Genomic DNA, 27967 nt, shown 5'->3' with positions numbered 1-27967 from the left:
CTGCCATGTTATTATTTGCTCCCCTGCCAGGAAGATATATTTGCCAAAGTATTTGGACTCTGAAATAATTTGTCTGGTTAAGCACATTAAAAGGACATAATAATTAGAACTCCTAACTCTAAGGAAATTTCTCCTTCTAGATGGTTTAGGGAGGCTTAGAAGTAAGCACACTAATGTGATAAATGCAAATGACTAACACATTTTGCTACATCTCCTTTCACAAAATGAGAGCATCTTCCTTGTATAATTTCCTGTCATAATATCAATCAACCATCTTTTGTGTTAATTATATGTAGGATAGAGAAGAATACCCATACTGTACTGTACACTGAAACAATATAAAATGCACATTCTATGACTGAAATGACTTGATGTCTTGCAGTGACTATATGTGTCAAGGTTCCTTCCCCACTCTAAACTCTAGGGTACAGATGTGGGGACCTGCATGAAAGATCCCCTAAGCTTATTTCTACCAGCTTAGGTTAAAAACTTCCCCAAGGCACAAAGTCTTTGCCCTTGGATTAGGTAAAACACTGCCATCACCAAGTGCATTAACAAAGAACCAGGGAAAAGAACCACTTGGAGTTCCTATTTCCCCAAAATATCCCCCCAAGCCCTTACACCCCCTTTCCTGGGAAGGCTTGAGAATAAACAAGATGAGCACAAACCCCTTGGATTTTTAAGACCCAGAAAACTCAATCAGATTCTTAAAAAATCAGAACTTTATTAGAAGAACAAAAAAAAGATAAGAGAACAACTCTGTAAGATCAGAATGGAAGATAATCTTACAGGCAGTCAGATTCAAAACATAGAGAATCCTTCTAGGCAAACCCTTAAGTTACAAAAAAGACACAAAAACAGGAATACACATTTCCTCCAGCACAGCGAATTTGCAAGCCAAAACCCAAAAAAAAATCTAACACATTTTCTAGCTAGATTACTTACTAACTTTACAGGAGTTGAAGAGCTTGCATCCTTGATCTGTTCCTGGCAAAGGTATCACACAGACAGACAAAAAACTTTTCCCCCCTTCCAAATGTGAAAGTATCTTGTCCCCCCGTTGGTCATTTTGGGTCAGGTGCCAGCCAGGTTACCCGACCTTCTTAACCCTTTACAGGTAAAAGGACCTTGCTTCTGGCCAGGAGGGATTTTATAGCACTGTATACAGAAAGGTGGTTACCCTTCCCTTCATATTTATGACAATATGCTTATAGCGATTGTTATATAAATTAGTTAGATGACAAATCCAAATTTTTTCTCGGTTTCAGTTTTGGGCTAGATTGTCATTTTTTACCTCTGATCCATACAGAAGAGCTGGTATTACCATGTTTGCCACTAGCCAGCCCCAAGAGTACTTAAATGAAGAAGCCTAATTTAGGTGCGGGACCTTGATGTTTATGTTTATCTGACCAGCTTGTCTGTATAGATCAGACATGGATGACCGAAGAGAGAGACTTGAGAAGACTTGAAGCCATTGAAATAAGATGTTTGAGGGCAGTGAGAAAGGTGACATTGCTGGACCATATGTGGAATGGTATCATCGGGGCTATGGTTTCAGAGAGAAGCAGCAAGAGAGGATGCTGAGATTGTTTGGGCATGTACGAAGGAGAGATGAAAGGAATCTTCTTCAGGAGGTGCTTGAGACTAGGGTTTGTAGGCAGAGAACAAGAGAATGGGAAGAACACGGTGGATAGACTGTACAGGAGGATGGAGTGGACGTACAGTGAGCATTGAACTGGTAAGCTGGAAAAGACAGGGTTGGTTCACTAGATCAATCTACCTTGGAAAAGGGAAAGAAAAAGGAAGGTTGTCATAGTTTATTTCATCATACCAATAATGTGCATCTAGCTGCAGTTCGCTACTACAGATTCCAGTTGTTTGTTTGAAGAGGGCAGTACTACGTGAAGATCTTCTAATAAAGACTGAACGATGCCTTATGTTTGTTAGTGCATTCCAATTTTCAAGCAGAGTGAGGTAGGCACCTTTGTCATTAGTGCTAGCTTACCCATAAAACATATGCTGGAGCATTCCCTCAATGCTTTTGAGGTTTTTTAGATTACCTGTGATGTTTATAATCCAAGTGGCAAATAATTTTCGGTCACATCAAGGTCCATTGCCAGTGTTAATCGTTTTGTGGATTCCATTACTAGCAAATGTAACCTTCAGTTTGTGGATTGTTGTTATACTTTTGGTATTGTTCAGGGTTTTTAAATCAAAGAGTCTGCTGTAATAATCTACAACTATGATACACAATGAAAATAATCTGTACTTTTGTTCCTTCAGGTTTTGCCCCATATCGTCTGGGAAACATCAGCACAACAAGTTGTCTGAATCTTTTCTATGTATCTGGGTGGCTGCCAGATGCCTGGTCTATTCTGGATGTAGAAAAGCCAGTAATATCCGTAGCATTGTAGATGGTAGTGGATTCTATCTATTTCTGACACCATGTAATACTTCGTCTTTTTAAGCACAATGGAGGGCACTCTTGTTGCTAGAACCACTTTTATCTCCATCTGCTCATTCTCACATCAAACATAAGCCTGCTTAACACAAAAGGAAGCCATTCTATCCAGTAGGGAGGGGTTCAGTGTAAACAAACTGATGAGGTGAATATAATCAAGAGTAGTGCATTCTACTACAGATGGCTACCTCTCCCCTGGCCTTATATTTCCAGTGCTCATAAAGAAATGATCTCATTACTTAGGGGAATGATGATCATATAGTAAAATGAAAGAGAACTAGAAACCTATTTTGTGAAAATATTTGAATTCCTCGGCTGGGGCTGAAATTCCTCAGCTGTGGTAGAGGAGGAATGAGGACCTATCTTCAACACATGGGATGCAGTAACAACAATATTTGTAAGTAAGAACATAAGAACGGCCATACTGGGTCAGATCAATGGTCCATCTAGCCCAATATCCTGTCTTCTGACAGTGGCCAATGCCAGATGCTTCAGAGAAAATTAACAGAACAGGACAATTATCAAGTGATCCATCCCCAGTTGTCCAGTCCCAGCTTCTGGCATGCGGAGGCTTATGGACATCCAGACCATGGGGTTACATCCCTGTCCATCTTGGCTAATAGCCACTGATGGACCTATCCTCCATGAACTTATCTAAGTAATGAAGTTCATTAACTATATGTATCAATATTGATCATAATAATGCCCACTAGAATGGTTCAATATGAAGATTTTGTTGTTCACTATATTTTGGGGGTATTTTTCAGTTTTGGTTACAAAAGTGCAAAGCCTGTTTTGTTTTATTTAATCCTAGTCTCTTCTAAACGTTTTTCTACTTTGTTTATATCTTTAATATGTCATCCACCTTTCATTTCAGAGCCCTTGTCTTTCCTTTGAGACCTTTTCCCCTAAGCCTTCAATTGGGATTGGGTGAGGAAAGGTGATGGAACATTCCCAAGCTCTGCCCAAAAACCAAGTTCCACTCACCAGGGACATCAAACTGAGACTCATCTCAAGGCAGATTGTGCAGATATTCAAAATAGCATCATAGGTGCTCTGGTGGGCTCCTCGGCTTGGCTTCCCCTCACTGGGGATAGACAAAGGCCAGCGCTATATTAAAGCATAGGCATGATGGGCATTCATCAAGGGTCTCAGCTCCCAGAGTCACAGCTGAGATCAGGATCTAAGCTATTTTTGCTAGCACTCATGAAGGATGGCTTGAATATATGTTGTTTTGTAATCTATTTGCAGACAGCTTTTAACTGGGGGAGCAAAAGAAGCTGTTAGTTATGGAAGAATTGCCTGCTTCCATGCCCAAAACCTGAGCAGACCAAGCCATTGCTGTTTGGAAGTAGGGCTATGGTCTGTGGGATTGGCTCCACAGTGCTCAGGCATCCACTTGGGCTCTCCTCTTTTCCTCTGGCCTTTTGGCTCCATGGGTCAGATTATGTGTGTGTGAAGGGTGGGAGGAGTGGTAGACTGTGCCTAAGTGCTATCCACTTGTGTCGCCAAAATGAGTTGTCACTCAGAGTGCCGTTCTTCATATATAATCCTCCTCCTCCTTTCTTACATGCACGATACGGTGGAAGTGTGATTCACATTTTCAAGGTTTTCTTTGCAGCCATGAGGGCTAGATACTTCCTTGTTTAAAACTGAGATTCTCAAGCAATAGAAGGAATCCTAAGAAAAGGTACCAGATTGCTGACTCCACACGTCCTGGCCCAGTTAGAGCCGTACTTTTCCACCCCTAGCAGTCAACACCTTCCCTGCCCCTTTACCAGAACAATATACTTCAATGCAGATGACGATGTAACTCTGTGTAACTAGTTCTGTTAATGGTCTGCTGAAAAGTTTGTAGAAATCAGTGGGGTTAACAACAGTAGGCAGCTGGTCTGTGAAGCGCCTGTTGAGTTTGCCTCATTGGCTTTGTAGGACACCTTTTCTAAAAGGATAGCTTGGTGCACGCAAAACCCTCTTTACTTACAGTACTGCACATACTTACACTGCTGGGAGTGTGGTGCTTTATTCAACTACATAATAGAAAGGGGAAAAACACCTAATAACTAAGCAGGAAGTAAGGGAGGAGTGGAGCATGGCTCCAACCCATAATAGTCTGAGTAACCCAGTTAAGCCTCGATGACCACTGTACTACACTGCTGAAGGGAGAATGCAGGGAAGAATACTGGAGCTGCTACTACTCTGCTCAAATTCAGATTTGGATGGAGAGAGAAGCAGAAGATAGAGGCTGACAATTCCATTCTATGTCCTCTTCTGCTGAGCTGCTTCTTAGGAGGTGTGGGGCCTTTAATATGCTGCTGGTGTGTAAGATATAATAGAGGCTGTTGCCTCATGGGGCTAGGGGAAACATTTTATGCTCTGAAGCAGTTGCTCCTGCTGAATCTAGGTGCACATAGTGATATGGCTGTCAAGTTCCTTATCTTGTGTGTCTACTGCTCTCCTCTGCACCTGCTGCTTTCACTGCTGCTGCCTCCTATGTGGAGCCCAAACAACTGCTTTTCATCCACATAGTTATCTCAGAGATTGATGGATTGCAAGGCAAGGAGCAACCATTGAGATCATCTAGTCATACGAGTAATGGCACTGCAAGCATTTGCTGTGAGTGAAAGTTAGAACTGGATGTAATCAGTGCATTATTGTTACTGTAGTATCTGACCATCTCTGCTAATGGTTGAATAGAAGAGGAAGAGGATTGATTTCTGTGGGACTATGCTCCACAGGTTAGACCCTGGGGTGGGTATGAACAATTATACACCCCGGCTTTGTTTTTGAAACTAAAACTCATGATGTTGTAATGAGTAGCTTCCTCAGATCACAAGCTGACCATAACAGAATTTGGTGTTTTACATTTAGAGGGAAAATTATAACGAATCATATTCCCACCAATTAAGCTGTATTACATGTTTACGCAGTGCTCGTGGCTATGAGGTGACTTCCTTGTCCCTCATGTGTTTCAAAGGTGATCAGGTTAGATTGCTTACTTCCCCTCTCCTTAATGACTCTTCCTTCTAGTTACTAACAATTGACACGAGATGAGTGAATATTACAAAGCAAGTTTATTCTTAAGTATAACATGTAATGTTACAGGCTAAGTATTTGTATTTATTTCTTCACATTTGTAAATATAAAAGGGCCTAGCCATAGTTCTGGGAACTTTTTATAAAAATTAAAATAAACATTATCATCTTCTTTACCTTCTCCAGTCATTTGGGGTCGGTGGCTCTTGTTCTTTGCCTGCAAGCATTCTTGTCAAGCGCATCTTCCAAGATGATACCAATCTTCTTCATGTCCTCCTTCAGCATCTCAAGCCATCTTTTCAAGCAATAGGCTGAAGGTGTAATGCAGTAGCCCTTTCTCATTTTCAACAGTCATCCAAGGAAGCTGTTGTGCATTGTTTGGATGCCCTAGCATGATACTGATATACTTCCTGAAGACAGACCCATAGAGCATGTGTGATTGGCACAACTTTTACAAACTGGCTTGCCAGACCTGACATTCTTGGGTTGAAATCAGAACACCTTCTCCAATGTGGACTGTCTACCATGGTTAATGATTCCCATCTCCTCAGAGAAATCTGATTTTATGGCACCAGACACCCATCTCTCACACTACTCATTTTCAGTTAAGAACACCTCTGCCACAAGAAGGCAAGTGGGAGGAGTTTAGCTGTCAGAAGCTATATATTATGCCAGCCACGTGAAGCATTTGCTACAGAGTGAGAGCTTGTCACCTCAACCATGACATATGATCAAAGGGATAAAAATATAAAAAGACTTACCTCAACACATCATATTTCTTCCACCAGCTCACTATAGAAATCAGCCACCACACCTGGGCTCAGCCTGGATTGCTGTTTAGGCATATTCCCTGAATATCTTATATGTACACCAACTGCTCCCACGTTCATTTTGAATCCACTTCAAGAAGGTAACTGAATAGGGAAAAGCTGGACCTCCTGAATAGCCTAAGAGAGCCTGGAATCTGTAGCTTAACTTCTCCTGCCCTGTAAATTAAAGGAAAACATCCAAAATTTCAGTAACCCCATCTCTTAATCCACCTATCACCTCCCTGAACGGTACCTTAACTGTATCCCCTCACCAGGCTACAACCCTGGACTAGTTTATAATTCTCATAAAATATCATGTTGACCCTGAGAATTTCTTTATTAATCAGAACATAGGACATTTGGAACTAAGGGCAAGATTGTCAGATGCTCAGCAACCAGCTACTTCCATGGTCACACTGTAGCTGAGCTCTTTTGGAAATCTAGACTCTGAAGGATCCATCCACAATGCAAACACAACTGAGTGAAGGGATCTGGTTACAACATGGTTGTCCCTGTGGCAGTTGCAAACAACCTGCACTAGTTTAATCCAATTAGAAGACATGGTTAAAGACCCCATCTGTACTGCACATTGCCATTTTGTTGTAAGCAGCTCTGGGAATGATCACATGGTAATAAGTTACCCAGTTTCAGTTGTGTTTCTGGTATGGATGTGCCTTTAAGTGTCTTATTGCTTAATTTCTTTGTTTGCTTTGGACCTTTAACATTCCTTCATTAGCATAATATTTTATGTGAACTGTGAGTACAATGGAAGCTGTTTGGGATTTCTTGCTATACAGTAAAAGGTTGTCAACCTCGGAGATCCTCTTTGTTTAGTACTTTATTAGACTCTGTTGAATATGGAGAGTTTCTGTACAAGTATTCTTCAGGTCTGGTAGTTTAATCTTCAAAAGCCATTTGAGTCTTCATAGCAAGTGAAGACCTAGTGTAAAGTGTAATAGTTTACATCGTAGCTGAATCTCAATTAAAAATAAATTGTGCAATTAAAGCATGTTAGAAGAAAGTTAGTTAAAAGATCAAAAACAGCATTTAGCTCATCAATGAAACCCTAGGTATTGCATCTGAGAAGAAACATTAGATAAGTTTAAAGACTTGAACAAGAAAAGCATTCTATAGAGTACATTTTGTACTGCTTATTATTCTCATTCTAATCCTACACTGTGAAACTAGCTGGAAGCTTTTTTTGTGCTGTTTTCTTTTCTCTTGCAGTCATATAAACATAGTTTGAGACCTGTTTAATTTGGTTCCATAATTGATTTCATTCTAATCTTTCCCAGGAAAGTTCATTTAGAGTCTGAAAACCTTTCTCTCTGTTATTGCTTAGAATGTCTACTCCTTTCCTTCCCCTCTCCCTCCTTATTATAAAAACAACAAACACAAAGCTTCACTTATTTCAAACAATTCTTGGAGATCCTTTCCACCTGAATATTGGAGAATTAAGTTTCTACTTCAAAACAGAATCATGAGGGAGGTCTGTAATTCAGGCTGGTAATTTCAGATCATAGCTAGGTCCCACTTTGTGGGGTGAAAAAAGAGCTTCAGATTATGACTAGGTCTCTCCCCCCACATCTTTGTTCTCTCTCTAGGGATACAAACTTAAGCTTGCATTTCTACCAGGGTCTCTGTACCTGGCATAGTTGTCTGGGATTGAGTTTGTGTCAACATTAACATTTCCTTGAAATTCGGCTCAATTTACACAATTTAATGTTTTAACACATTTTACTTCTAGTTCTAAGCACTATTTAAATATGAAGAGCAAGACATTTTCAGATTGTCAGTACAACTTTAAACATATTGTAAATGTAGCTGAAATGGTTCCACTGTGCTGACAAAACAATACCCCTGCTGGACATAAATGCAGAAATAGCATAAATATCACTGAATTAATCTTGTTGAAAAACATATGAATAAATAATAGAGCAAATACATCCTGTGTTCTACATTCACATTGTTTTTAAAAGCTGCATATCTTGATAACTTAGCAAGAGACCAAAGGAAATGTTTCAAATTGATTTTTTAGGCAGATTTTTAAGAAGCCTAAAGAGCCATAGGCTTGTTTCTGCATCCAGCATCTATTTCTGTCTTATTTTGGTGAGAAGGCTAATGTAGTGTTAGATAAAATCGCTGGAGAAAACATTGTGATTATCATCTTTTTTCCCAAGTCCCAGTTGTGAAATAGGTTTCTGAAGGTCATTATTGATTTTGTTTTGAAAGCATCACCACGCACTGTTCATTTCCTCAGTGTGTTTCATGCCAATCAAATGTTTGGTTAACATTTAATTTTAGTGCTACCTTACAAACACTTTTCTGAATTCACTTTCCTGTTAGTGACTTAAATATGGCTCTTAATAGACTCTGTACAGAACCTCTTATCTATCAAACATGCATGATGCATTTCTAACAAAGCTCTTTGGACCCGCGCTGGGACTGTAAGTGTTGGTAAGTTGCAGGACATTTTTGTTGCTGTGCTCTGCAAAGCAGGACTGCTTTTTACAAATACATTAAACATTAATAGAGACAGAATGTGCAGTTTTATAGTGCAGAAGCCTGACTTGCCTGGACATGTACTTATTTTTTTTTTCTTAATAGTCCTTCTTGTAACACACATTTCTCTTTAGAGTTTCAGATTTCTGCAAGTGATTTGTTGGACCTACTAATTATGTTTCATTTAAGACCAATAGAACCAATACAACTCACTCAGATTTACATTTCAGTGAAGTCTCATAAGTAATGCATGAAGTATGTCTCAGAACTGTCGCCTGGAATATCTTAAACACCTGACAACATGTGTGACCTTTTATAAGGAAGAGTGAAAGGAAGTGGAACTCCTTTTCCTGTCCTCCCTCCACAGAATAAAGGAAGCCCAAAGGTAGTAGATACATTTATCTGAGAAGAAATGTCCAAAAGGTTTATTTTTTTAATTAGCAAGGAAAGCATTTTTTCAACCAGTTATGACTGTACTAACTATGGTATATTACAGCAAATTCTGTACTTTGTGCTATTAATGCATGAAGCAGAAATGTCACATTGAGGAATTTTGAATATGAGGATTAACATCAATGGAGAGATCTGTTACTAAGGAATCTGCTGTTGAAAACAATTACACTAGCTCAGAGCCTCTAAGAAAAGCTTCCTCAGTTATCTTTTTCCTTGCTGGGTGAGGTTTTTGGATTCTGGGCTCCAGTTTTAGAATGACTGCTTAATCTGATATAAAATATTTCTCTTGTAAACCTAAAATAATCCAGTCACTTTATATCTACCAATATCTGAGCACTGATTCCAAAATTAGGACCTGCTTTTAGGATACATGGACCCTTTATATCTTCTGCTACTACAAATGCTTTTGCATACGGCCATTCTTGTATGTGACATAGCTAATCTTTATTATCCTATATAATCTCATTGAATGAAATCTTAAGAAGCACTGGTATTTTTCATTCCGGTATATCTCCCCTCTCATAACACCTACTAGGCCACAAATACAATTTGACATATGCATATATCTACTATGTGGATTAAAAAAAATCTATAATGCAGAATCCTAATAAATGAACAATGTGTGCACTTGGATGCAATATAAACTGCTTTGAAAAGGAGACAAAGTAAAGATTTCAATGACAACTCTTAACAGCTACTGTAGACAGTGAAATACAGGGATTAAAATGATATCTGCATTGAAATACTAACAAGTATAATGATTTAGGCTGTGTGCTCTGTTTCTAATTATTATGCATAGCTTGCATATAACATAAATAGTTGTAACCTTTGTATGAAGAGCAAAGTCAGGAAATGTTAATCCATAGGGAAGCCATCTCTTCTCTCTAACTTCCATGATGAAATTCTAACTCTAATGCTTCTTTTTGTTCTTTAAAAAAATCCTCATTGCAGTTGAATATCCCTTGTGTGTGCATTAGTAAAATTGATTTCCATGACAGTTCTTCAAACTGAATTACATAACAATATCATTCAGTGCATCTGCAAGAGATGTAGTAAGGGAGAGAATGAGAGCTTTTGAAATATGGAAATACTAAAGCTAAATTAAGACTGGAAGCTTTGAAAACTGAACAAGCCTACAGTTTGGCTGGAATCTTAACATTCTGCACAGAGAATTAGCCACTTGGCACCAGTTAGATGAAAACTATTAGTTTGTATGTAATTTGGTTTATACCCATTTATTCAAATTCAGATCTCCCACCCCTGTTTTTTTGGGAGGCAATGGAAACACTTATCTGTTGATTTGAGAGGACCAACATACTTACCTTGTAAAGTCTTTGGGGTGGGGAAAATCTTTTCGTCCAGCACTTAGCACAGTGGAATCCTGGCCCACGACTAGGACTGCTAGGCGCTACGGTAATACTGTTGATCACAACAATAATTTCCATTTAATGTGTCCAAAGAAAATGAAGTACTGTTTGTACAGCTAACATTTGAAACTACAACTAGAAACTATATTTATATAACTATATTTATATAGTTTCTAGCCCTCTAGAAACTATATAAAGTAGAGCAACAGTACATGACTGTGGTAATATACTGGAAGCAAGTAGCATTTAGATGGTAGCCTACAGTCTAACGCTCTAATCTAAATCCCCTAGACTGCTGTGTATCTTTCCCCACTTACTTAGTCTATACAATTAATAACTCTGTTTATTGTAAGGATTTACAAAGTCAGCTTCAAATAAATGACTTGTCTGCCCTAATTTCATGTCTCTGCGCAGGAAATCAACTGATTATAGTCATGCACACCAGTAGGTGCTGCTCCCAGAACAAATGTTCTGCAGTTAGACAACTTCCTCTTCTCATTTAGATCCTTCCTAAAGACTCATGTCTTTTTTCCTTGCCTCCAAAAGTGAATTCAAGAATAACAAAATCATACAGATTCCAAGAACATCCTGTGTTCTATGCGTCTGTTAGCTCTTCAGGTCAGGGACTGTCTTCATTCAATGCCTTCTATAGTGCAAAGCAGATTGTCAGTGGCTAATAAATACATAGTAGTAATAACCCTAAACTAAATCATTCAAATGGCTGGAGGTGAAGATATGGAGTATGTGAGCTCTCCCCTAACTCATTTCTACACTCAGAAGAGCAGTACAATGAACAATATTCTGTAAGGAGCCAATCCAGGAGGCCAGGATTTCAATTACTGAGCCTTTTTCAATCTCTGGTCCAAACCCCGTTGTTGGACCATTTTCATGTAGACACTTTCAGCTGACCATGGCAATGATGCATTTCAGTAAACCAAATAAGATGCCACTTAAGGTATCCAGGCAAGCCGATCCTCATAGCAATGATCAACGTTTCTGAAAATCCAAACACACATTCCAAGATAGCTTCCCAGTTTGAGATTTCTCACAGTCACCTTTGCCCCACATAACTTGTTTGTAGTTTGAGTTATTCTCAGGCTTTGGGCTGTCCATGTCCAGCGTTGTCTGTGTCTGGCTTGTTAGGACTTCTGGTATACTTTAGACTGAGCTTGAGCTGGGTTTAGACTCTGATCCCTTCCTTACTCTTAGAGGTCAAAGGCTAATTTACTTTTCTTTAGGAGAGCTCATGGCAATAACCAAGCCCTGCCAATAACTGTCATTGAGCTTCAATAAGACAAAGTTTATAAACCAACTATAATAAAGAGAAAATCAATTAAAACAACAGTAAATGTCAAAACTTCATAATACAGAGCAGGAGTTACCCAGATGCCTTACCAGGAGGATGTGATTTTTGTTTTGCTTTTGCTTTTGTTTTTTGTTTTTGTGTTTTCAGGAAGTTTCAAGAGAAAATGTTAACACCCTGTGTTTAACACCCTTTCTTTCCCCATAGGTTAACCTGTCTTGTTTCATCTCACCCAGCTCCGGGCCTCCCATGGTAAGTCTACACTGCAATTAAAAACCTGCATCTGGCCTGTGGAGCTATTTAATTTCAGTGTAGATGTTTGGGCTTGGGCAGGGGCCTGGGCTCTAGGACCCTGTGAGATGGAAGGGTCCCAGAGCTCAGGCTACAGCCCAAACCCAAATGTCTACACTGAAATTAAATAGCCTTTTAGCTCTAGACTTTTAGCCCAAGTCAGCTGGCTTGGGCCAGACATAGGTGCTCAGTTGCAGTGTAGACATACCCCCAGAGTTTGGTCTTGTGAAAACTCTTTTCTTTACCTCATTCACTATTCAAGTCCAACTTCAAATCTTAGGGAAGGGCAGAAGATCACTAACCTCCTTCAGAAGCTCATTTTGTGGGTGCTTTATAATCTTTTATATTCCTCTTTCCCTCCACACCCAAGATGCTTCTGAGTCATCTCCCCATTGGTCATCTCTGATGGACCTGTTCAGAGTGCTATAATTTAGTCAAACCATCGTGGCAGGCTGACTGTCATGTGTAAAGCCCATCTATACATTAGTCTTGTCAGGAAACTTCTGAACTTGTGCAGAGTGTCCTCAGCATCAACCTCAAAAGTCACAGAACTAGGATAAGGGTATAGGGTCCATTCTCTGTGTAGCCACTCTGGATTCCAAGTGGGCTCTGTGGGCTGCTAAGCCAAAGATCTTAGGCTGAATCTGTGCTATGGAAAACACCACAACTTTGGGGAGTGAGAAATGTGTGAGGATGTGTATCTGAGTTTTACAGCTTTACTCCACTTCCATTATATTTATATTGTGCAATATTTTAAAAGTATATAATTAACTTAGCAGATTCAAGGCCTGAATAAGTAGCCTCTCATCCCGAAATGATGAACTCTCAATAAAACTAATGATATTTCCACAAACAGAGCAGGAGAAGAATTAGGCCCTTATAAGGCAGAAATATAAATGTGTGTTCAGGCAGTTCAGTAGCTTTATACTTAGCTGTTTTCAGAATGTTTTATTACTAATAGTTCCTCAATATGTCAAGTAACCACTTTCTTTTAGTTCAGTATTTTAATTGTTCCTCATTCTTCCCCAATGCCAAATCTTTAAGAAGAAGAATGTTATGATTATGGACTCATTTTTACTTAGTCATTTGCATTGTTTTTAATTAGCACACAAAATGTTATGAAGACTGAGACTTGATATGTAAAATTTCAGCTTGTAGTAAGTTTTTGCAGTTGAGTCATAAACCTCTGGGAAATGGAGGGGTGGGATATCACAGAAATGCTAATGCAACCCTAACTCCAGCAGCGATGCTATAATATAAACATCATTGTTTCCATGCTCCTGGATTGCTTGCTGTACAGAATATTTACATTAATAGTACTATAGTGTGTTTTACAGTATCCCTCCAGGTAATAGTGAAATGATAGTTTCATGAGGAAAATTATATGACATTATTTTAATACACCCAGGCTGATTTAAGCTCAGAGAAGCTCAGGAGTAGGATTGTCATAATGCATCCTTATATTATCTAAGAAAGTGTTCAGCTCACTGTTAACTGTTAGTTTAGTGGTTGCTCAGAGAATGGCAGAGAAGTCTGAGGATTTTTTAGCCCTCTGGCTTCTATGGTAATTATATTACAGAGTATAGTTTTTTTCTGGTAAAATAAATCTAATATTCAGACTTGTATCCTATACTTTTCAAACCTGAACAATTATAATGTATTTTTGTGATCTGTTCACATATTTACTCGTTCATTTATCCATGCAGATTTCAATATTGGGTATAACTTACCTCAGACACATATTGGCAACTGCTTTATATTCCTCCTCTACAAAAGCGAGAAACAGAACATTGATGTGATATTTGCATTTGATTAGAACTATTCCTCATTTATTTAGAACCTTTCTTGGGTTTGCTTGAAACATGACACCAAATAGAACAGAGATGCCTGTTAAATGAATAGGACCCTGATCCTGCAAGTGACCACAGCGGTGCTGGGGTCTTCCCCCACAGAGCTCATTTGAAGTCAATGAGGCTTTGGGTGGCCACAAGGAACTGTCCAAATGTAGTCACATGCAGGCTCAAGGCCTAGCTGATTAAGGCCTATTGCATTTCTGATTATACAGTGCAGCGCAGCTGAGTTACCTCTATGTTCAACATTCAACAGAGAAGGAGCAGAGACATTTGTCTTTAGTCATGAAGAAATAGGGTACACGTGTAAGCTGCTGGGGCATGGGTGGCATACATAGTGGGTGGAGCAAGACCTTGTCCGGTGGTTGTCGTGGCAGTAGATCCAGGAGTTCTGCAGTGCGTTGAGGATGAAGCTGGAGTCAAGGAGCCAAGCCAAAGGTCAGAAGCGGGGTTAGGATCAGGACACCATGCCTAAGGGTAAGCCAACGTCAGGGTTGAGAAGCCAAGCCAAAGGTTGGAATCAGAGCAGGGAGGCAAACACTAGATTGGAGTGGACAGGAGACAAGACTGGAATGGGGCTGGAGCTAGGACTGGAATAAGGCGCGCAGGGCAAGTGTGGATACGGTATGTGTTGAGTAGCTGCTGTGCTGCTGATACTACAAGGCTCAAGTAGCAGGCTCCAGGCTGTCCTGCCCAATCAGGAAGCACAGCTGGTAGGAGAGGGCTCATTGGGCCCAGCTGAGCTTCCTGGATTGCCTAGCAACCAGGCTGGGAAACACCTGTGCTCCTGACAACAAGAAACTTAAATGAGCAAAGCAGAAATAGTTAAATTAAATATATCTTGTATGAAAATATTGTTTTTCAGATATTTTGACTATTGAATTTATATAAGGAAGTAATTTAGGGCCAGATTTTCCACGATAGGTGCCTAAGACTGAATTTACAAGAATATCAGTGTGCAGACCCACACATCTTGTGCATGTGTAAATGGGTACTTCTTCATGAATCTGTCTGTACTGTATGCACAACTGTCTGTGTTTCAAGCAAAAATTTTGTATATCCGACATAGGCACCAGTCTTTGAAAACAGAATGCTTAAAATTGGATTCACAAAGGGGACTTATGTGCCTAAACCAATATTTAGGTGCCATTGACATTCACAAAACCCCTACTCAGCTGCTCTTCAATCCTATAGGCGCCTAAATTCCCTAGGTTCTAAATTTCAGTGGTTGGACACCCGCACAGCTGCATTAGTCCTGACACTGCCGAGCAACTTGGTTCCTGATTATGTCTAAGCTCGGGGGTGGGATGGGGAGAGATGATATTCATGAACTATGCACTTCCCAATCTATCTTGCCTTCAGGGCCCAGTCCAGGAGACATGTTCAGAACATGCCTAAACCCATAGAAAAGATGGTAGTGATGCTGTTGTGTCCCCCTTATAACCTTTGGTTTGGTGATAGGAGCATTTGCCCAGGATATGGGAGACCAGGGTTCAATTTTCCACTCCTCCTGAGTTGGGTTAGGGATTTGAATTTACCCTCCTGGGAGGTAGGAGACCCATTCTAACAAAGGATCTATAGGGTATTCTTGGACAGTGCTCTTTCATTCTTTCCTGTTGGGACGGTTCCTTTAGATACAAATAATTAAAATGTATTGGCCCAGAGACAGAGTGTGAATGACTCTTAAATTCAGTGCTTAGGGCACTAACCTGCAAGATGGGAGACCCAGGTTTCAGTTTCCCTGCTCCAATAAATATCTGATTTTATACTGGAGAGACTGACAGAAACCAACCCCAGAATAGGGCATAACTCAGTGGTTAGAGCACTCACCTGGGAGGTGGGACACCCAAGTTCACATCCCTGCTCCACATCAGGCAGAGGGAAGAATTTAACTTGGGTCTCCCATCTCCTGAGAGACTGTTCAAACCATTGGGATAAAGGTTGAGGGTCTCCACCTCCATTTTTTTAAAAGTCTGACCTGGCTTAGGTGCTTCTCTTTGACCCAGGTTTAGATACCTAAATCCACTTGAGTGGCGGAGCTTAAGTCACACCCCTCTCCTCAGCATTTCCAACTAAGCAACTCCCTGCTGAATGCCCTGACTTTTGTGAATCCCTTTTTTAGGTGCCTAATCCCCGCCCCCCATTTATGAAGAGCCTGGGCTCCTAACTTGATGCTGTGAAGGGTGCCTAAAAGGTAGGCTTCGCAACCCTTAGCATTGTAGTACCTAAGTCCCCTTTGTGAATCCCACCTCTGGGGTCCATCAGAAGATGGTAAAAGGCATCAGCAAGTAGCCGTTAGTCATGGTAGAACGGACAAAATAAACCTTTTTCTCTAACAATACAATGGAACTGTGCTCTTCCCATCACAGATATGAGAAACTATTTTGTACCATTCTACTGCAATAGTAAATTACTGGAGATATGATTGCATCCCTGCAGAGCTTTGTTTGATCCAAAACACACAGCAGTCATTAAGTACTCTTCTGGAGAGTGCATACAGCTATAAGAGAATGACATTTGAGTTAATTAATCTGTAGAAATACTGTCAGACAGATAGAGACTAATGTTGAGGACTTGAAAGATTCGATATGCTTTTTGAAAATATTTTCATGACAACAGACTCCAGCAACAGGCATCAGTACTAGTAAATCACCTTGCTAATCCATTCCCTTTTGTATCACCGTACTCAAAGAGCAATCAGATATTTCTGTTTGAATAACGTTCATTGTAAATTAAGAACAAAAAAAAAATCAGAAAGAACCAAAGTAAATCTCCACCAGAGAGGCACTATATTTGTCTCTTCTTTAACATTCATTGAAATGAACTCAAAATGGCTGCCAGTCTCTGCAGACAGCTGAGTCCTTAGCTATTTAAAGGTGTAGTATATGGAAACAGCCATACAGTACATAGCTATTCATACTACAGATATGCTAAATCTGTTTTCCCTATCCCTGTAATCCTTTTCCACAGTCGTCCATCACTCAATCCTCTTGTCTTGAAAGTCTATCCTTTAAATGCACTTGTTCCATAAAGCCGTCTAAGCTCTAGTCCTACCATCTTGAACAAGCATTAAGAAGATAGATGACAAAAAATGAAGACTACCAAATTAAAAATAAAAACAAAAATTGCTAAACTTAGAAGACAATTGCCAAACATCATTGCTCAGTCACTTGTTTTGGTTGTGTACCATCTTTCCTCTTGACCTTTAGTTTTAGCAGCACAGAATATAGCAGAACCACACACATCCACAAATTTACTTTTCAGTTGTAGAATCATAGAATCCTAGAATATCAGGGTTGGAAGGGACCTCAGGAGGTCACCCCCTGCTCAAAGCAGGACCAATCCCCAACTAAATCATCCCAGACAGGGCTTTATCAAGCCTGACCCTAAAAACTTCTAAGGAAGGAGAGGTTTCAGAGTAACAGCAGTGTTAGTCTGTATTCGCAAAAAGAAAAGGAGTTCTTGTGGCACCTTAGAGACTAACCAATTTATTTGAGCATAAGCTTCCGTGAGCTACAGCTCACTTCATCGGATGCATACTGTGGAAAGTGTAGAAGATCTTTTATACACACAAAGCATGAAAAAATACCTCCCCCCACCCCACTCTCCTGCTGGCAATAGCTTATCTAAAGTGATCACTCTCCTTACAATGTGTATGATAATCAAGTTGGGCCATTTCCAGCACAAATCCAGGTTTTCTCACCCCCCCCCCCCACACAAACCCACTCTCCTGCTGGTAATAGCTTATCTAAAGTGACCACCCTCCTTACAATGTGTATGATAATCAAGGTGGGTCATAACCAAGGTATCCCCCCCTCAGACGTTCTTGTTAAACCCTGGATTTGTGCTGGAAATGGCCCACCATGATTATCATACACATTGTAAGGAGAGTGGTCACTTTAGATAAGCTATTACCAGCAGGAGAGTGGGTTTGTGTGTGTGTGGGGGGGGGCGTGAGAAAACCTGGATTTGTGCTGGAAATGGCCCAACTTGATTATCATACACATTGTAAGGAGAGTGATCACTTTAGATAAGCTATTGCCAGCAGGAGAGTGGGGTGGGGGGAGGTATTTTTTCATGCTTTGTGTGAATAAAAGATCTTCTACACTTTCCACAGTATGCATCCGATGAAGTGAGCTGTAGCTCACAAAAGCTTATGCTCAAATAAATTGGTTAGTTTCTAAGGTGCCACAAGTACTCCTTTTCTTTTTAGGGAAGGAGATTCTACCACCTCCCTAGGTAACGCATTCCACTGCTTCATCACCCTCCTAGTGAAAAAGTTTTTCCTAATATCCAACCTAAACCTCCCCCACTGCAACTTGAGACCATTACTTCTCATTCTATCATCTGCTACCACTGAGAACAGTCTAGATCCATCCTCTTTGGAACCCCCTTTCAGGTAGTTGAAAGCAGCTATCAAATCCCCTCTCATTCTTCTCTTCCGTAGACTAAACATCCCCAGTTCCCTCAGCCTCTCCTCATAAGTCATGTTTTGCATTCCCCTAATCTTTTCTGTTGCCCTCCGCTGGACGCTTTCCAATTTTTCCACATTCTTCTTGTAGTGTGGGGCCCAAAACTGGACACAGTACTCCAGATGAGGCCTCACCAGTGTCGAATAGAGGGGATCGATCATGTCCCTCAATCTGCTGGCAATGCCCATACATATACAGCCCAAAATGCCATTAGCCTTCTTGGCAACAAGGGCACACTGTTGACTCATATCCAGTTTCTCGTCCACTGTAACCCCTAGGTCCTTTTCTGCAGAACTTCTGCCTAGCCATTCAGTCCCTAGTCTGTAGCGGTGCATGGGATTCTTCCATTCTAAGTGCAGGTCTCTGCACTTGTCCTTGCTGAACCTCATCAGATTTCTTTTGGTCCAATCCTCTAATATGACTAGGTCCCTCTGTATCCTATCCCTACCCTCCAGCGTATCTACCACTCCTCCCAGTTTAGTGTCATCTGCAAACTTGCTGAGGGTGCAGTCTACACCATCCTCCAGATCATTAATGAAGATATTGAACAAAACCAGCAGCAGGACAGACCATTGAGGTACTCCTCTTGATACTGGCTGCCAACTAGACATGGAGCCATTGATCACTATCCGTTGAGCCCGATGATTTAGCCAGCTTTCTATCCACCTTATAGTCCATTCATCCAGTCCATATGTCCTTAACTTGCTGGCAAGAATACTGTGGGAGACCGTTATCAAAAGCTTTGCTAAAGTCAAGGAATAACACATCCACTGCTGTCCCCTCATCCACAGAGCCAGTTATCTCGTCATAGAAGGCAATTAGATTAGTCAGGCATGACTTGCCCTTGGTGAATCCATGCTGACTCTTCCTGATCACTTTCCTCTCCTCTTAAGTGCTTCAGAATTGATTCCTTGAGGACCTGCTCTATGATTTTTCCAGGGACTGAGGTGAGGCTGACTGGCCTGTAGTTCCGTGGATCCTTCTCCTTCCATTTTTAAAAGATGGGAACTACATTAGCCTTTTTCCAGTTGTCCGGGACCTCCCTCGATCACCATTGAGTTTTCAAAGATAATGGCTCTGCAATCACATCCGCCAACTCCTTTAGCACCCTCGGATGCAGCGCATCCGGCCCCATGGACTTGTGCTCATCCAGCTTTTCTAAATAGTCCCGAATCACTTCTTTCTCCACAGAGGGCTGGTCACCTCCTCCCCATGCTGTGCTGCCCAGTGCAGTAGTCTGGGAGATTACCTTGTTCATGAAGGCCGAGGCAAAAAAAGTATTGAGTACATTAGTTTTTTCCACATCCTCTGTCACTAGGTTGCCTCCCTCATTCAGTAAGGGTCCCACACTTTCCTTGACTTTCTTCTTGTTGCTAACATACATGAAGAAACCCTTCTTGTTACTCTTAATCTCTCTTGCTAATTGCAACTCCAAGTGTGATTTGGCCTTCCTGATTTCACTCCGGCATGCCTGAACAATATTTTTATACTCCTCCCTGGTCATTTGTCCAATCTCCCACTTCTTGTAAGCTTCTTTTTTGTGTTTAAAATCAGCAAGGATTTCACTGTTAAGCCAAGCTGGCTGGTCGCCTGCCATATTTTGCTATTCTTTCTACATATCGGGATGGTTTGTCCCTGTAACCTCAATAAGGATTCTTTAAAATACAGCCAGCTCTCTTGGACTCCTTTCCCCCTCATGTTGTTCTCTCAGGAGATCCTGCCCATCAGATCCATGAGGGAGTCAAACTCTGCTTTTCTGAAGTCCAGGGTCCATATTCTGCTGCTCTTCTTTCTTCCTTATGTCAGGATCCTGAGTCTTATGCATCATGCTCTGAGAATGGTAACTTAAACCATCAAACTCTCACAGTGCTTTACTCGATGAGTCAAGTCATGATAGATAGACAATCTATTGTTTTAGGAGGTTTATGGGGCACATAGGAAGAGAGGACTCAGGAATTTCAAGTCCAGGACAGTGTAAAGTTCTGCAGAATGGAAAGAGTTCATATAAAGCAGAGAAATAGCCTAACATGCAGTTTAGACTGGGTGGAAACTGCAGGAAGTGCTCTATGGTGGAGAAAGTTGAAGACATCCTGCCCAAATTGAAAAGAAAACCTACCAGGGAAGGTGTCCCAAAAGAAAATTTCAAAAAAACCCTCAGGGATTAGAGCAATGGAAGGAGGGTGTAATAATAATTAGGTGTAACTGGGAGGAAGGAAAGATTCTGCAGTTGAATAAGTGTCCTTATCTCCACAGGTAGGGAAGATAAGTGTCTTGTTGGATTTTTCCTGGAGAAACTAGCCCTAGACTAATGTAAATTTTGTTGAACACCAGAGTACTTCAGGGATAGAGATTTTCTCTGTGGGTCTGAGGATAGTTGTAAATGTGAGATAAAATGGGCAACATTAGAACAAATAAGCCAGAGGATTTTAGAATGTAGTGAGGAAATCTTGAGATCCCAGAACAGGGACTGACCTAAGGTTCTCAGAGCAGAAGGTCAATGATTAGTCCATAGGTGGAGAGAGTACACACTGAGCATAGATGTCAGGAGTCAAGTGAACATAATCATGTGTATTGCAGATGTCCAGATAAACAGGCAAAGGAAGCATCCTTCCATGGATGATTAAGTTCTGTCAGATTTAATAAGCAGGTTCAGCTATACATTGATTTTGAATATTGATCAAAATACATTCTGTATAAGGTGTGTTTACCTGAGTGACTCATGCATTACTATTCAAGTTGTTTTGTATTAACAGTGTTATCTGAGTAAGATTGTTATTTGAAACAATAAACTGACACCCAAGAAATGCAACAGATGTGGAGTAGCTTTAAGAGTCTGGGCAGAGAATAGTGTAAATAATGTACTTGTTTTATTCAGCAGAATGTACCCTACTATTATTGAGTCTCTCCTGGAGCATGCAGCAGTGGTAGCATTATGGCTTGAGGGTAGGAAGGCATAATGCAAAGCAAATGAAGCAATAAAATAGGAAAATGCCAGTCTTCCAGTGCAGGAGGTAAAAATATCTGTCAACAATAAATGGCTAATTCTGGACCACAGGGGTAAGATGTAACATTTACTATAATGGCCTCTTGTCTGACTTAATATTTCCTCCTTTCCATTCAATTAACAATTCTGTATTCCTCATGGAGGTGGTACTTGTACTCCATTTTGCACCCTGTTTTCACCTAGAGTTGAAAGGTAATTCTGTGGAGTGAGGAGAGTTGAGGGGGCACATTGGATCAGCAGTGGGGAAGCAGATTGGCTGGGAGCATTGAAAGGGGAGACCTTCTAAAAATGTAACTAGCAAGATATGTATTTTTGATGTTGATTATTATTATCTGTTTGTCATGTCCCAAGAAGTTAGGTTATAAGCTCTTTGTGGGGCAGGGACTGTATCTTCCAGTTCCTGTACATTTGTATACTGTCTACCAAAGCAAGGCACCACTACAATATGAGGAATGTCAGTCCAGACCTGACAAATAGTTCCTTTCTCGCTTGATAACTGACAGCCAAAGGTGACCATAAGATCAATCAGAATTTTTGTGCCTAGGGCACAGCTTTCCTCCTAAGACTAGCATCCAATTCCCAATTCACTTCTCTGCCTTTTCAGATGGTGTTTGCAGCAGTGCAGCTCCATCTTTTTCCTGGCATGTGTTTCCATCTACACCAGATACAATTGGGAAACAAGTAACTGTAGAAGGGGCACCATTGCTGCCAAACACCCTTTGGCAGTGGAGTGTGGATCTACTGTGGCCTGCCTCATTTCCTCCCTTTAATGAGGTAATATGAGATCACTTAAACAGCCCAGTTAAGGAGAAGCCAAACACTCTACTTTAGAGTAGTGTATCCCCCTTTCCTAAAGCCTTCTGAAAGGAGCACTTGTGCAAACATTTGAAGGCTCTTACCTCAGAGTCCAGATAAAACTTAAACATCCCCAAACAAAAGTATCTAGGCCCTGGTCTACACTACGAGTTTTGGTTGAATTTAGCAGCATTAGATCGATTTAACCCTGCATCCGTCCACATGACGAAGCCATTTTTTTTTATTTAAAGGGCTCTTAAAATCGATTTCTGTACTTCTCCCCCGACAAGGGGATTAACACCGAAATCAACTTTGCCTGGTTGAATTTGGGGTAGTGTGGTCACAATTCGATGGTATTGCCCTCCGGGAGCTATCCCTGAGTGCTCCATTGTGACCACTCTGGACATCTCTCTCAACTCAGATGCACTGGCCAGGTAGACAGGAAAAGGCCATGAACTTTTGAATCTCATTTCCTGTTTGGCCAGGATGGCAAGCTGCAGGTGAGTGGAGATCTCATCAGCAGAAGTGACCATGATGAAGTCCCAGAATTACAAAAGAACTCCAGCATGGACTGAACGGGAGGTACGGGATCTGATCGCTGTATGGGGAGACAAGTCTGTGTGATCAGAACTCTGTTCCAAAAGATGAAATGCCCAAACATTTGAAAAAATCTCTAAGGGCATGAAGGACAGAGGCTATAACAGGGACCCGCAGCAGTGCTGCATGAAACTTAAGGAGCTCAGGCAAGCCTACCAAAAAACCAGAGAGGCAAACAGCCGCTTGGGGTCAGAGCCCCAGACATGCCGCTTCTATGATGAGCTACATGCCATTCTAGGGGGTGCAGCCACCCTACCCCACCCCTGTGCTTTGACTCCATCAATGGATTATCACGCGACAGGGATGTGCATTTTGGGGACTAGGAAGATGAGGAGGAGGAGGAGGAGGAGGTTGAAGATAGCGCACAGAAAGCAAGTGGAGAAACCATTTTCCCAGAGAGCCAGGAACTGTTCCAGTACCTCCGGAACCAACCCACCCAATGTGGGCTCCCAGACCCGCCAGGTGGAGAAGGTACCTCTGGCGAGTGTACCTTTGTAAATATAATATATGGTTTAAAAAGCAAGCGTGTTTAATGATTAATTTGCCCTGAAGACTTGAGATGCATTTGCGGCCAGTACAGCTACTGGAAAAGTCTGTTAACCTGTCTGGGGATGGAGCGGAAATCCTCCAGGGACATCTCCATAAAGCTTTCCTGGATGGTCACTCCTCATGGTCATCTGGTTGAAATAGGGTAATTTTATTAAGGGGACGTTCAGAGGCGGCCATTCCTTGTGAGCTGTGTGCCTGTGGCTGAAAAGAAATATTCCCCACTGTTATCCATGCGGTGGGGAGAGGGGTGAAGCGATCATCCCAGAGAATTGGGTGTGTGTGTGTGGGGGGATGGCAGTTCCTGCTGGCCTTTGTGCCTGTGGCTTAACAGAAATCTTCCCTGCTGTTAGCCACGTGGTGTGGGGAGGGGTGAAGTGATCATCCCAGAGAATTGTGTGTGTGTGTGGGGTTTAGTTGGGTTTGTGCTGCAAGTTAACCTGAAAACCGCAGCCCCTCCTTTTAAATTGCCAACCCATTTTAAATGGCCAACACAATGGCTGATTGGTATGGGAAAAGAGGGCACTGCTGTTTGAAACCATTCCCATATGTTATGAAGGTTAAAGAAGCCAAAAGACTGTGGCTTACCATGGCTGCCTGCAAGCCGAATTCTGTTGCCTGGCCCTGCGTGTGTGATCTCTCACACCAAACCAGCAGACCCTCAATATAAGAGGCAAAATACGACCTTGTACCAAAATCACACGTGCTATGTAATGTTAACAGCAAGGTTCACTGTGAAAGAGTCTACCCATTGTTCTCTAAAATGTGTCTTTTTAACTGCTACTCTCCCTTTTTACCCTCCCGCAGCTGCAAATGTTTCAACGCTCACACTATCATCTCCGTCCCAGAGGCTAGGGAAGATTAGAAGGTGAAAAAAATACACTTGCGATGAAATGTTCTGAGCTCATGCAGTCTTCCCACACTGAAAGATCCCAGCAGAATGCGTGGAGGCAAGCAATGTCAGAGTCCAGGGAAGCACAATATGAATGTGAGGACAGGTGGCGGGTTGAAAATGATAGGTGGCGTCAGCTTGCTGACAGAAGGCAGGAGGCAATGCTAAGGCTACTGGAGGATCAAACAGATATACTCCGGCGTATGGTTCAGCTGCAGGAAAGGCAGGAGCATAGATTGCCGCTGCAGCCCCTGTGTAACCAACCGCCCTCCTCCCCAAGTTCCATAGCCTCCTCACCCAGATGCCCAAGAACGTGATTCGGGGACCTCCGGGCAGCCAAGGACTCCACCCTAGAGGACTGCCCAAGCAACAGAAAGCTGGCATTCAATAAGTTTTAAAGTGCAGTGTGGTCTTGTCCTTCCTTCCTCCCTGACCCCTCCCAGGCTACCTTGGCAGTTATCCCCCTATTTGTGTGATGAATTAATAAAGAATGCATGAATTTGAAACAACAATGACTTTATTGCCTCTGCAAGTGGTGATCGAAGCGGGGAGGGGAAAGCGGTTGGCTTACAGAGAAGTAGAGTAAACCATGGGGGCAGGTTTTCATCAAGGAGAAACAAACAGAACTTTCACACCGTAGCCTGGCCAATCATGAAACTGGTTTTCAAAGCTTCTCTGATGCACACTGCACCCTCCTGTACTCTAACCAACCTGGTGTCTGGCTGCGTGTAATCAGTGGCCTGGCGATTTGCCTAAACCTCCCACCCTGCCATAAACATCTCCCCCTTACTCTCACAGATATTGTGTATTGCACAGCAAGCAGTAATAACAATGGGAATATTGTTTTCGCTGGGGTCTAACCGAGTCAGTAAACTGCGTCAGCGTGCTTTTAAACGTCCAAAGGCACATTCTACCATCATTCTGCCCTTGCTCAGCCTATAGCTGAACAGCTCCTGACTACTGTCCAGGCTGCCTGTGTATGGCTTCATGAGTCATGGGAGCAAGGGGTAGGCTGGGTCCCCAAGGATAACTATAGGCATTTCAACATCCCCAACGGTTATTTTCTGGTCTGGGAATAAAGTCCCTTCCTGCAGCTTTTGAAACAGACCGGAGTTCCTGAAGATGTGAGCGTCATGTACCTTTCCCGGCCATCCCACGTTGATGTTGGTGAAACGTCCCTTGTGATCCATCAGTGCTTTCAGCACCATTGAAAAGCACCCCTTTCAGTTTATGTACTCACTGCCTTGGTGGTCTGGTGCCAAGACAGGGATATGGGTTCCGTCTATCGTCCCACCACAGTTAGGGAATCCCATTGCAGCAAAGCCATCCACTATGACGTGCAGATTTCCCGGAGTCAATACCCTTGATAACAGCAGCTCAGTGATTGCATTGGCTACTTGGATCACAGCAGCCCCCACAGTAGATTTGCCCACTTCAAATTGATTCCCGACTGACCGGTAGCTGTCTGGTGTTGTAAGCTTCCACAGGGCTATCACCATTTGCTTGTGAACTGTGAGGGCTGCTCTCATCTTGGTATTCTTGTGCTTCAGGGTAGGGGAAAGCAAGTCACAAAGTTCCATGAAAGTGCCCTTATGCAGTAGCGTAGGTAGGGGGGGAGCGGGACAGCGGCCGCTCCCCCACCGAGCAGAAGTGGCACCTTTTTAATTCCTTGACGCCTTTTAAATTTTTACTCACACTCTGGGTCTTGGGTGGTTGGTCAGGTAGCATTCTGGGTCTTCAGCAGCACTTCAGTGTCAGGTCCTTCACTTGCTCCAATCTTCGGTGGCATTGTGGTGGCTGGTGGAGAAGGGGTGTCCTTCAGAGCGCGTGAAAGACCCAATGCCAAAGTGCTGCTGAAGACCTGGAGCACCGCCGGGTGAGTACTAGCGGGTGGCACCTTTTTTTTAATCTCCGCTCCCCCTGGTTTCTCCACCTGGATACGCAAGTGCCCTTATGTATGCGAAAGTTTCACAGCCACTGGGAATCATCCCAGACCTGCAACACTATGCGGTCCCACTAGTTTGTGCTTGTTTCCCGGGCCCGGAATCGGCGTTCCACAGCATGATTCTGCCCCATTACCACCATGATGTCCAAATTGCCAGGGCCCATAATTTGAGAGAAGTCTGTGTCCATGTCCTCATCACTCTCGTCACTGCGCTGCCGTCGCCTCCTTGCCCGCTTTTGCAATTTCTGGTTCTGCATATACTGCTGAATAAGGTGCGTGGTGTTTACAATGCTCGTAACTGCCACAGTGATCTGCGCGGGCTCATGCTTGCTGTGGTATGGCGTCTGCAGGAGAGCAGAGTGGCAGCAGAAGCAGCGGGTGGATGACTATGCTGACAGCAATATGGCACCCGCACAGAAAAAGGTGCAAAACTATTGTTGGCCGTTGCTTTCACGGAGGGAGGGAGTGGAGAGCAAGGGGTAGACTGGCAGCAGACAGTGCAGTATGACTGCTAGCCGTCATCATCTCCTGGGTGCTCGCCAGCAGACGGTGCAGTACGACTGTAGCTGTCATCGTTTCCAGGCAGACTGAATCTCCATGAGACAAAACTTAAGAAGAGAATGACCTGGAGTCACTCCCATTTATGTCCAGGCACCCCTGACAGACCTCACTGAGGTCTGCCAGGGGCACCCATGTCTGCCCAGGTGCCCCTGACTGACCTCACCCAGGAGATGACGATGGCTACCAGTCGTACTGCACCATCTGCTGCCACAAGGCAATGAGCTGCTGCTGTGTAGCAATGCAGTACGGCATCTGCCAGTACCCAGGAGACATACGGTGACAGTGAGCTGAGGAGGCTCCATGCTTGCCATGGTATGGCATCTGCATGGTTAACCCAGGAAAAAAGGTGCAAAACGATCATCTGCCATTGCTTTCACGGTGGGGGAGGGAGGCTGACAACATGTACCCAGAACCACCCGCGACAATGTTTTTGCCCCATCAGGCATTGGGATCTCAACCCAGAATTCCAATGGGCGGCAGAGACTGTGGGAACTGTGGGATAGCCACCCACAGTGCACCGCTCTGGAAGTCGACGCTAGCCTCGGTACTGTGAATGCAAATTTGGATTGAATTAGGCAAATGAAGAATTTTTTTTTAAAAAAAAGTCTAAATGGTCTGTTTTTACATTTTCCAAACAATCTGTTCTGAAATGGCATTTTGAAAAGAACTTTTTTTCCTTTTGGTGAGGAAAAACTGGAAAAAAAATCAGTTTCAGTTCAAACCAAAATGAATTTTTGCATTCTGTATTACTGGATACAAAGCACACACACATACAGTGAGTTCAGTGGACGCTGAAAACTACCTTTCCATTGGTAGATTATGTCCACTCAAAGGTGATGTCGTGTCTTGGAGTCAGAATCCCCTTACATACAATGGTGAATAGTCTAGAACCAGTGATATTTTAACGACCATCCTATTTTGAAGGTTAAATTTTGTAACCACTATAGGTTAGTATTCACCATCCTTACTTTCGCTTAGCAGCTTCAGTTAGAGGTTTGGTAGTCTGTCACTTCCAGTATTTTAATCTGTTTTCTTGTTGGGTTTGGCAAACCACATTTAAAAAACCCAAAACTTTTCTAAGGAC

The 27967-nt window shown here is 42.3% G+C and overlaps 1 long non-coding RNA gene across 1 annotated transcript in view; it reads left to right on the top strand.

Moving 5' to 3' along the window:
- LOC125636092 (uncharacterized) overlaps window positions 1-24835 on the top strand; it is a 31544-nt gene extending 6709 nt beyond the window's left edge. The window contains exon 4 of the long non-coding RNA XR_007356466.2: window positions 24293-24835. This is a non-coding gene — a long non-coding RNA (uncharacterized LOC125636092). The remainder of the gene's footprint in view (window positions 1-24292) is intronic.
- The last annotated feature ends 3132 nt before the right edge of the window (window positions 24836-27967 follow it).

This window comes from Caretta caretta, chromosome 4 (genome assembly GCF_965140235.1).
Source record: "Caretta caretta isolate rCarCar2 chromosome 4, rCarCar1.hap1, whole genome shotgun sequence".
Taxonomy (NCBI): Eukaryota; Metazoa; Chordata; order Testudines; family Cheloniidae; genus Caretta; species Caretta caretta.
The sequence above is the reverse complement of the archived record's forward strand: the minus strand, read 5'-3'. Positions and strand labels throughout refer to the sequence as shown.